The sequence below is a fragment of the Cynocephalus volans genome, chromosome 10 (assembly GCF_027409185.1).
Source record: "Cynocephalus volans isolate mCynVol1 chromosome 10, mCynVol1.pri, whole genome shotgun sequence".
In the NCBI taxonomy this organism is placed as follows: domain Eukaryota; kingdom Metazoa; phylum Chordata; class Mammalia; order Dermoptera; family Cynocephalidae; genus Cynocephalus; species Cynocephalus volans.
In genome coordinates, this window is record NC_084469.1 from 103,911,514 (window position 1) to 103,920,954 (window position 9,441).

The 9,441-nt window shown below is 42.3% G+C and overlaps 1 pseudogene; it reads left to right on the forward strand.

The window, feature by feature from the left end:
• The first annotated feature begins 468 nt into the window (after positions 1–468).
• On the forward strand, positions 469–8,556 carry LOC134387594 (zinc finger protein 625-like; annotated as a pseudogene).
• The last annotated feature ends 885 nt before the right edge of the window (positions 8,557–9,441 follow it).

Here is a 9,441-nt window from a genome sequence, read left to right on the forward strand (position 1 = left end):
AGGGATATGCAGTCTCAGGACTGCTAATGTTAACTTTGTTCTGCACCCGAGATAGAAGGACTTTGTTGTGGCGGGTGCTGTAGGCCCACTGTACAAGAGACATTAGGAGTAATCCAGGCATCACATCTTACTCTTTGAACTCACTAACGAAAGGCATATTCCTGGTCTGACATTGTTTTACCAAATAGTTCAATTCTAGCAACAGGATTGTTGTGTGAGAGGATGTGAGTACAGACAGAATAGGAGTCTGATGAACAAGTTATAGAATAAATGTTTGGAGTCCACAGCATTATGTGTACGTTTTAGGAAATGAACGTAGATTCCCAGTTCTGTCAGTCTCACCCATTCTCCTTTACACATATGTGGAATGTTTCAAGATCCAGTGGCTTTTAAAGATGTGGCTGTGAACTTTACTGAAGAGGGGTGGCCTTTGCTGGATCCTCCTAGAAGAAACTCTACAGAGATGTGATGGAGGAAACTGTAAGGCACCTGGCCTCTGTAGGTAAGGATGACATCATTCCTTCATTTACTGAGTTAGAGAACAAGTGTTTCTTAGTCATCAAAGCTGTTTCATGATATGGAATGTGGAAGGGAAACCTTGGTGAATAAATAAGGCATGGCTACAATGTACTAAACCTAGAACCTAGAGACCAATAATATTTCTGTATTTTGTATTAATTCATCCTGAATTTTCTGGATCTCTACTTTAGGAAAAAATTGGAATGATCAGAACATTAATAATCACAAGAAAAACCAGAGGAGAAATCTAAGGTAATATGCACTTAGAAGAGAATCCTAAAAACAGGCAAAGAAAACAAATAAGTCCAGCTTTAAATTTATTTATTATTAGAGAATTTTCTCCCAAAATATAAACTTAAATGTGACATAAATGTTCATGTTTGTAAAATAGTTGTCTTGGAAATAGTATTAAGAAACACTATGTGAGTTTTACTGCTTTGATAATAGTGGTCGAGCAATCTTGTAGATTCATTCATTTTCAAACAATTCAGACGGTGCATAAATAAAGCCACACTTTCCCTGATAATGTTAGAAGTCCAGTACCTATAAATAAATATGAACTCGTTTGTAAACAGACCCTTAGTAATGTGCTTCTCTTTTTTTACAGAAGTCATATGGTAGAGAGTCTGTGAAAGTAAAGGTGGTGCCAGTGTGGAGAAACCTTCAGCCAGATTCCAGGGGGCACTCTGAAGAAGAAAACTCCTCTTGGAGAACAATTCTGTGAAAGCAGTGTGTGTGGGGAAGTCTTCACCTGTCATTCATCCCTTAATAGGCACATCAGAGCTCACACTGAACACAGACCCTGTGAGTATCAGGAATGTGGAGAGAAGACATATGAACATGAGCAATGGGGTAAAGCCTTTAGGTTTCCCAGGTCCACTGAAAATCATGAAAGGACTCACACTGCAGAGAAACCTATGATTGTAAAGAATGTGGGGATGCCCTTATTTCTCTCACATGCTTTCAGAAACACATGATAACACACACTGGAGATGGAGCTAATAACTGTAAGACATGTGGAAAGGTCTGATTGTCCCAGCTTATGCATGAAAGGACTCACACTGGAGAGAAACCCTATGAATGTATGCAATGTGGTAAAGCTTTTCATTCTTCCAGTTACTTTCGAGTACACAAAAGAATTCATACTGGAGAGAAACCCTATGAATGCAAACAATGTGGTAAAGCTTTTATATACCACACTTCCATGCGAAATCATGAAATGACTCACACTGGAGAGAAACCCCATGACTGTAAGGAATGTGGGAAAGCCTTCATTTCTCTTAGAAGCTTTTGAACACACTTAATAACACACTGGAAATGGATCTTATAGCTGTAAGATATGTGGAAAGACCTTTGCTTATCCCAGTTTATGTCGTGTACATGAAAGAACTCACACTGGAGAGAAACGCTATAAATGTAAGCAATGTGGTAGTTTTTCGTTCTTCTTGTTCCTTTCAAATACATGAAAGAACTCATACTGGAGAGGACCCTAGCAATGTAAATGATGTGGTCAGGCCTTCAGGTGTTGTAAATATACTCAAATATATGAAAAGACACACAGTGGGGAGAACTTGCTTAATGAAAGAAATGTGAAAATACGTTATCTTATATGCATTTGAAGACACATGAGAATGCACTGTGGAGGTGGAGCTCATAAGTATAAAGTATGTGCAAAAGGCTTTGATTCTCCTAGATGAATTTAGAATACAGAAACTTATACTGGACACAAGTAAAAGAGGAAACAAAAAACAAACACAAAGTAAATAAAAAGAAAAAACAATGAAAAAAGAACTTACACTGGAGAGAAATGTTGTGAATGTAAACAGTGTAATAAAGCCTTTCAGTGTCGCAGTTCTTGTCAAATATTTGAAAGTTTATAATGGCAAGAAACCCTATGAATGTAACAAATATGGGAGAGTTCCTCTTAAAGACACAAAAGTGCTCACACTGGAGGAAAATCATGAATATAAACAATGTGGTAAAGCATTTCATTATATCGGTTAGTTACAAAGATCTGAATTCATACTGTACAGAAACCCGTTGAAATTCAGGAATGTTGGAGAGCCTTCTATTGCTTCAGTCCCCTTCAAACACATGAAAAGACTCACACTGTATAGAAGCCCTCTTATGTAAACAGTTTGGTAAATCCTTCCATTGTTCCAGTATCTTTTGAAATCAAGAAAGAACTCATACTGAAGAAAAACACTATAAATGTGAGTAATATGGGAAAGCTTTCCTTTCTCTTTCAAACTTTCAAAAGCACATGATAAAGGATGCTGGTATGGACCTTACAAATGTAAGAAATGTGGGGAAACATTCAGTTGTTTGTTTCAGTTCCTTTCATAAAAATGAAAGGGCTCACACTGCAAAAAAAAAATCCTATGTGTGTAAAGAATGTGCAATTCCAGTACCTTTCAAATACATGGAAAAACCAATACTGGAGAAAAAACCTACAAATGTAAAGAATGTCACAAAGCCTTTATCTGTTCCATTTCCTTCTCAGGATGTGAAAGTACTCATACTTGAGAGGACTCCTACATAAGAAATGTGGGAATGCTGTTATTACCACACAGGCCTTTCTAGCATACGTGAGAATACACAATGGAGAGAAACTGTGTAAATATAAAGAGTGTGGGAAAGCCTTTAGTCCTCCCAGTTAAATTTGAAGCCATTAAAGAAGACCCAGAGGAGAGAAGCCTCTTGAATAGAAGCAATATGCAGTGTTGTTGTAACTTAATAACACTGGATGGAAACCCTGTAAACGTGAAAAATAGAAAAAAGTTTTCAATTTTAACAAATAGTTGAAAACTCCCAATGTAGGGAAATCCTGTAAAATATAAGTAATTTGAAAAGCCTAATGTAAAGTAATTTGTGTAGTATTCTCAAAAAACACAACTTGAAGGAAATGTTTTAGAAGTTATAAATCAGCACCATGCTCTAACCAACTGAGCTAACTGGCCAGCAGAAGTTATGAATATACTGTCTTTATCAGTGGCTCATTCTTAAAATAGATATCTGGAGTATGAATTTCTAATTGTTACTCAGAAAGAAACATTAAGGTGAGATAATTTTGTAAGTACTGTTAAAATAATAGTGCATGAATTTAATAGGTAGTGTTTTTATCTTAAGTCAGTTAATAAAATTTTTCTTTTCCCATTTTGAAGCATGGTGGATCTATGGGTGAATTGAAATGTAGTTCTAATATGTGGTGGGTTTAATTTTAATAATTTTCAAATTGTTCTGTGATTAACATGCCATTGAAAAACGAGTCTTTGTTAATTGTTATGATTTCCTTGTGTCCTCGTGGCAGGTTCTAGATGTTAGATGTTCCTTACCCGTTATATATATTCCACCTTTCTTTCATATGGGAAAACCTTTCTTTTTTTCTTTTCCTTTTTTTTTTAACACAGTGAAGTTTATTTTATTTTTCTTGCTAATAAGTAGTTGACATCAATTTGTAAGTCTTTAAAATTAATCATAGAATAGTGTAATGTGAATTAATCTGAGGGGTCTTCAGAAAGTTAATGGAAAATGTATATTATGAAAAAACTATGAATGGATTTCAATTTCTTTTGCACCAAAATAAATTATATTAATTTGTTATAACACATCTGACCAGGATCTAGTTTTATGCACTAAGAAGGATAAGACATTAGTTTGAAAGAGTCCCTATCAGAGCAAAGCAAATTCTGCTAAAATTGAAGCAAGAACAAACATCAAATTTATGGTGATGCTTGGCTAGAAAAATGGTAAAATTATTCATGCTTTATGAAAAGTTTATGGGAATAATGCCCTAAAGAAATCAGCAGCTTACAAATGAGCAATTCATTTTAAGAAAGGATGAGACTATGTCCAAGATGAAGCTCATAGCTGCAGACCATCCACATGAATTTGCAAGGAAAAAATTAACCTTGTTCACATCCTAATTGAAGAAGACTAAAATTAACAGCAGAAACAATAGCCAACACCGTAGACATCTCAACTGGTTTAGCTTACAGAATTCTGACTGAAAAATTTGTTGAGCCAACTTTTCATTCAATGGGAGCCAAAAGTATTTTGTCTCGACCAGCTGCAGACAACAGCAGAGTTTTCAATGGAAATTTTGGACAAGTGGTCTCAAGATCGTAAGACATTTCTTCAAAGAATTCTAACAAGAGATAAAACATGGCTTTACCAGTGCAATTCTGAAGACAGCGCAATCAAATCAATGGCTACCATCGGGAGGACGTGGTCCAGTCAGAGCAAAAGTAGGTCAGTCAAGAGCAAAGGTCATGGCAATAGTTTTTTGGGATGCTCAAGGTATTTTGCTTGTTGACTTTCTGGAGGGCCAGAGTGATAAAATCTGCTTTATTATGAGAGTGATTTGAGAAAGTTAGCCACAGCTTTAGCAGAAAAATGCCTGAGAAAGCTTTCACCAGGGAGTTCTCCACCATGACAATGTTCCTGTTCATCTCTCATCAAAAAGGGCAATTTTGCAAGAGATTCATTGGGAGAACATCAGGCATTCACCTTACAGTCCCGATGTGGCTCCTTCTGACTTTGTTTCCTAATTTTAAAACATCTTTAAAGGGCACCTGTTTTCCTTCTGTTAGTAATGTAAAAAAGACTCATTGATATGATTGAATTCCCAGGATCCTCAGTTTTTAGGGATGAACTAAATGGCTGGTATCATTGTTTACAAAATTGTCTTGAACTTGGTGGAGGTTATAATTGACACAATAAACTGCTCATATTCAAACTACGAAATTTCATGTTTTTCTTTCCTGGAGGTTCTAGAAGAATAAAGAAATTTCATACTTTGTCACATGTATGCACCCATGAAATCGCTACAATCAAGATTTGGGGTAAATGCATCCATTCCCCCCAAATTTTCTCATGCCCCTTTGTGTTCCTTTCCGCACCCCCTACCCCTAGTCCCTGGCACTAAAATAACTGTTTTTGGTTTTTACAGAGCTTTAACAGAATTCTACAAAGCATAGCCCTTTGAATTTGGCTTCTTTCACTTCCTGTGTCTGACCTTCCCTGGTGTTTCCTTCAGGCCTGTATAGGACCATTACCCTACAGATAACTTCCTGAGCCCTTGTATGACATCACAATGAATCCCTCAAATCACTTTATCTGGCCTGGACCCTACCCCTGGCTTGTCAAATCCAACCCTTTAGTCTTGGATACTGATCCACAAATGCTTCCCTGGGACCTGGTCAACACCTTCAGACCCTCCAATCTTTACCCCAGGGCTCTGGACACCACCCCAGAACTTCAATGCCATTTCCCATGTCTGGTAATCTCCCCAAGACAACAAAGCCCACCTTCAGAGCTTAGATTCTGCCACGTTTTCAAACTTTGCCTTGAGATTCAGAACTCCATCTCCAGCAACTAAATCAGATCATGGACACTATCTCCCAACCTTAACCTCCTTCCACACGCAGGTCCCTATAGGTTCTTCATGCCCTGGGGGTTGCATTGCATGGCTGGTTGGCCACCAGCATGGTCTCTTGCAGGTGGGTTGATGGGGAAGGCTGTGCAGGCTGTACTACCCTCCCCCCTCCTCACCTCTTTCCTATCTTCTCACCTCTGCCCTCTTCACCTGCAAGTTCCAAAGTCAGGAGGGATTTCATTTTGCTGCCCCAGCTCTCCCCTGGGGCAAACTGGTGCTCCTAGTTTTTCTAATATATAGATACACTTTTCAGACTCAGGGAAATCCAATCAAGGTTCACACTTATTGCCTTAACAACATATGAAAACTTAAGCAATTTACATGAAACTAAATTGAACGGTGTTATTTTTACTTCTATTAACCATTTCCCCCCATATAAAAGTCCTCCAGGTAACTGCCTTGAGCCATTTCCAGGAGCGAAATCAGTGAAGCTCCCTCTTGCGGTGAGGGTGGCACTAACATCCAAACACTTTGTGGGATGTGGATTTTTCAGGGTTGAGCGAGTATTTACAGCAGGTGCTGTTGATGGTCAATTCAAAATATTCTGTGTGTTCCCTCAATGATCAGGTGACAGATTAAGAGAAAAGTAAAATGGATGTGGTACTTATCACAGTCTATACTGGAAGACAATTTCAAGTAAATAAATCAAGAAACTTGAAAGAGCCTTAAGTGGATTTAACCTGGGTCCTTGAAAAGGAACACTTTATACAATGCTTAGAATTTAGATACAGAAATGACTGGATGGGTCAATGGTGGAGGGGGTAGGGATGAGCATTTCAATGGGTAAACTGGACACGTAAATCCCCAGGCACAGAGAACCTGGTGACAACATGAATTTATGGTCAAGGATCCCCCAAAACAGATGAAAAAAAGGGAAAGTTCAAATTGGATTATTTGCTTATCTACCAATTTAATAGAAAGAAAATAATAGTTTGCTGGCATCTTTGTTTTCTTTTAGGAATAATTACTTTCCATCTTTTTAATCCCTATAAAGTATCTCAGCACTTTCTTCCTGTACTGTATACATAAACCCACGAGGAAAGCAAGGACTCCACTGGTTTCTCATGCAATGGGATTGAAGGTCATTGTCTCATTTAACTCATCCATGTTGGAGTGAAGCAGGTGAATAACCTGGAGTGTGAAGCAGAGGCCTGAGGCTGAGGTCAATCTTGAGCCTGCAAAGGGAGGGAAGTGAAGTTGCCCTTGGTGCTTCCTGGGGAGTCTTCCCTCCTTGTGGTTGGCCTCTAGAGGCTCGGAAAAACTACAGAAAGAGGGTTGATATTGAGAAACTGCAGAGCACTAGAAAACAGAAACTCCACATGCAGATTAAAGTTGGGAGGTCTGTCCTTTCTGAGGTTGTAGCTCTGGCGGCCTTGGAGCTGTTTTCTGGACGGTGCTTTGGTTTTGGTGTGCATAAACTCGGAGTCAGATTGTAATTTGTGTATATGAGGAGAATATGGGAAGGTCAGACTTAGGGAAAGACACATTGGATTGTCTCCTGGAGAAATAGTAAGAATTTGACAATTCATTAGGTTCAGAACCCTAAACTGACTCTAGGTCAGTTACCTGCTGGTGAAAATGAAGATCTTTTTTTTTTTTTTTTTTTTTTTGCCGTTTTTTCGTGACCAGCACTCAGCCAGTGAGTGCACCGGTCAGTCCTATATAGGATCCGAACCCGCGGCGGGAGTGTCGCCGCGCTGCCAGCGCAGCACTCTACCGAGTGCGCCACGGGCTCGGCCTGAAAATGAAGATCTTGAAGGGAGGGATTGTTGCTACATTGTGAGTAGAGGACAGGAAGGTATGTTGAGCTCCCAGAGTTTGTTGAGCTCCCAGATCCTTAGGTTTTTCTGCCTCATCACCAGGGTCTGATCCCCTCTGGGCTCCATTTCAACAGCCAGAATATGTTTAACCTTCTGAGTGTAGGTTTTCCTTGTGAATTGTGGGTAGGCAGGCTGCTTATGTGAGTTCAAATGTTTGCTTTTCTTCCCTTTTGATTCCTTTATAGAATATTGCTGCCATATAACTCCAGTTTTTTGCATGTATTTAGTAATTGTATTCCTTTGCGGACATTTTTATATTCTAGGCTGAAAAAGAAGTATATTGAGAGATAAGGAGTGAGAAAGCATTTGCCACGCAGCCAACACCCTCATCTCAAATCCATGACCGTTGGAGGACATTAGGCCATTCCTCCTGTTCAGTGTGGCCTGGCCTGGGCGCTATCTTGCTCTGACACAAGAGGATCGCTCCTTCGGAGCTTGTGTCAGGAGGATGAAAGAAAGATCCATTAGTACAGAAAGATGGCAGTGCCCGCTCTGAAAAACCAGGAGCAAGTTCTGCCTACCTGCCAGCGCACCCTGACAAGGCCTTGGCCCGTTACCTACAACACGAATGACCCTTCTCCAAGTCACTCAGGGCCCGGCCTGAAGCGCTAGCCAATCAGACGCGCTAGGGCGGGGTCCTGTCCGAACAGGCGCATCTCGGGGAGGATGGAGCGGGATTCCCGAATCTCGCGTGATCTTCCTTTCTCGCGCCCGCCCTCCGCTCGGGTGGTTTTGCCCTGGCCTCTCTCCTGTTACCTGCTCTTTCTGGGGAGCCGTTAAGACGACGCCAGGACTTCCGGCTGGCTCAGTCACGTGACCTCTGGCAACTCGGTCACTCGGGCTGGAGGGGGTGGGACTGGAGGAACTATCCAATCAGATGCGCCGTCGGAAGGGGAGGGGCGTCAACTGCGGCGTCTCGTGGAGGTCCGTTACTGTTCCGGCGGCACGTGTTAGCGCGCCTCGCTTTCCACCAACGACTTCGGCTGGTTTGGGGGAAATCTCTGTCCCCTGTGCCCTGCTCTGACCGCGGGGGCCGTAGGGAGGACGCGGGGACACCCCGGAAGCCGGGAAATGGTGAGCGTCGGGCGGGCGTCCCGAGGCGGGGAGTGGGGCCAGTTGGAACCGGCCGGAGCCGGCCGTGGCCGCGGGACCCGGGCCTCCCCGCGCTCAGCCCCGGAGTCTGCGGCCCCGAGTCCGCCGCCGGCGCAGCGCGGCCCTCGGTCCCCTCCGGCCGCAGGGTGGGGCGGGGCCGGCGGCCAGGACCCCGGGAGTCCTGTCCTGTCCCTGCGGCGGGGACCTCGGCCCGTCCCGGAGCCCTCTCTGGGCAGCCTCGCGTGTCCCCGGAGTGTGCGGTGACGGCCGGGTTCTCGGGGGACACCCCGACTCGGGCCGTGGGGCTCATGCGGGGGAGGAGCTGTGGTCCGTGTTGTCCCCAGTCCCTCCTTTCTCCCCAGGGTATCAGTTTTTCTTTGAATCTTCCAAGAGTATGGGAAGCAGAGTCCCAAATTCACGACCCCGTCCCCACAGTATAGCTCTTCCTAGGTCGGGCAGGAAATCCCCTAATTTCCAAATCCCTCCCCGCATTCCCAAACGCCATCTTTCCCCTCGGGTTCGTAGGATCGTGATCTGCTACTCGTGTTTCATTCTACATTTCAAATGCACGCA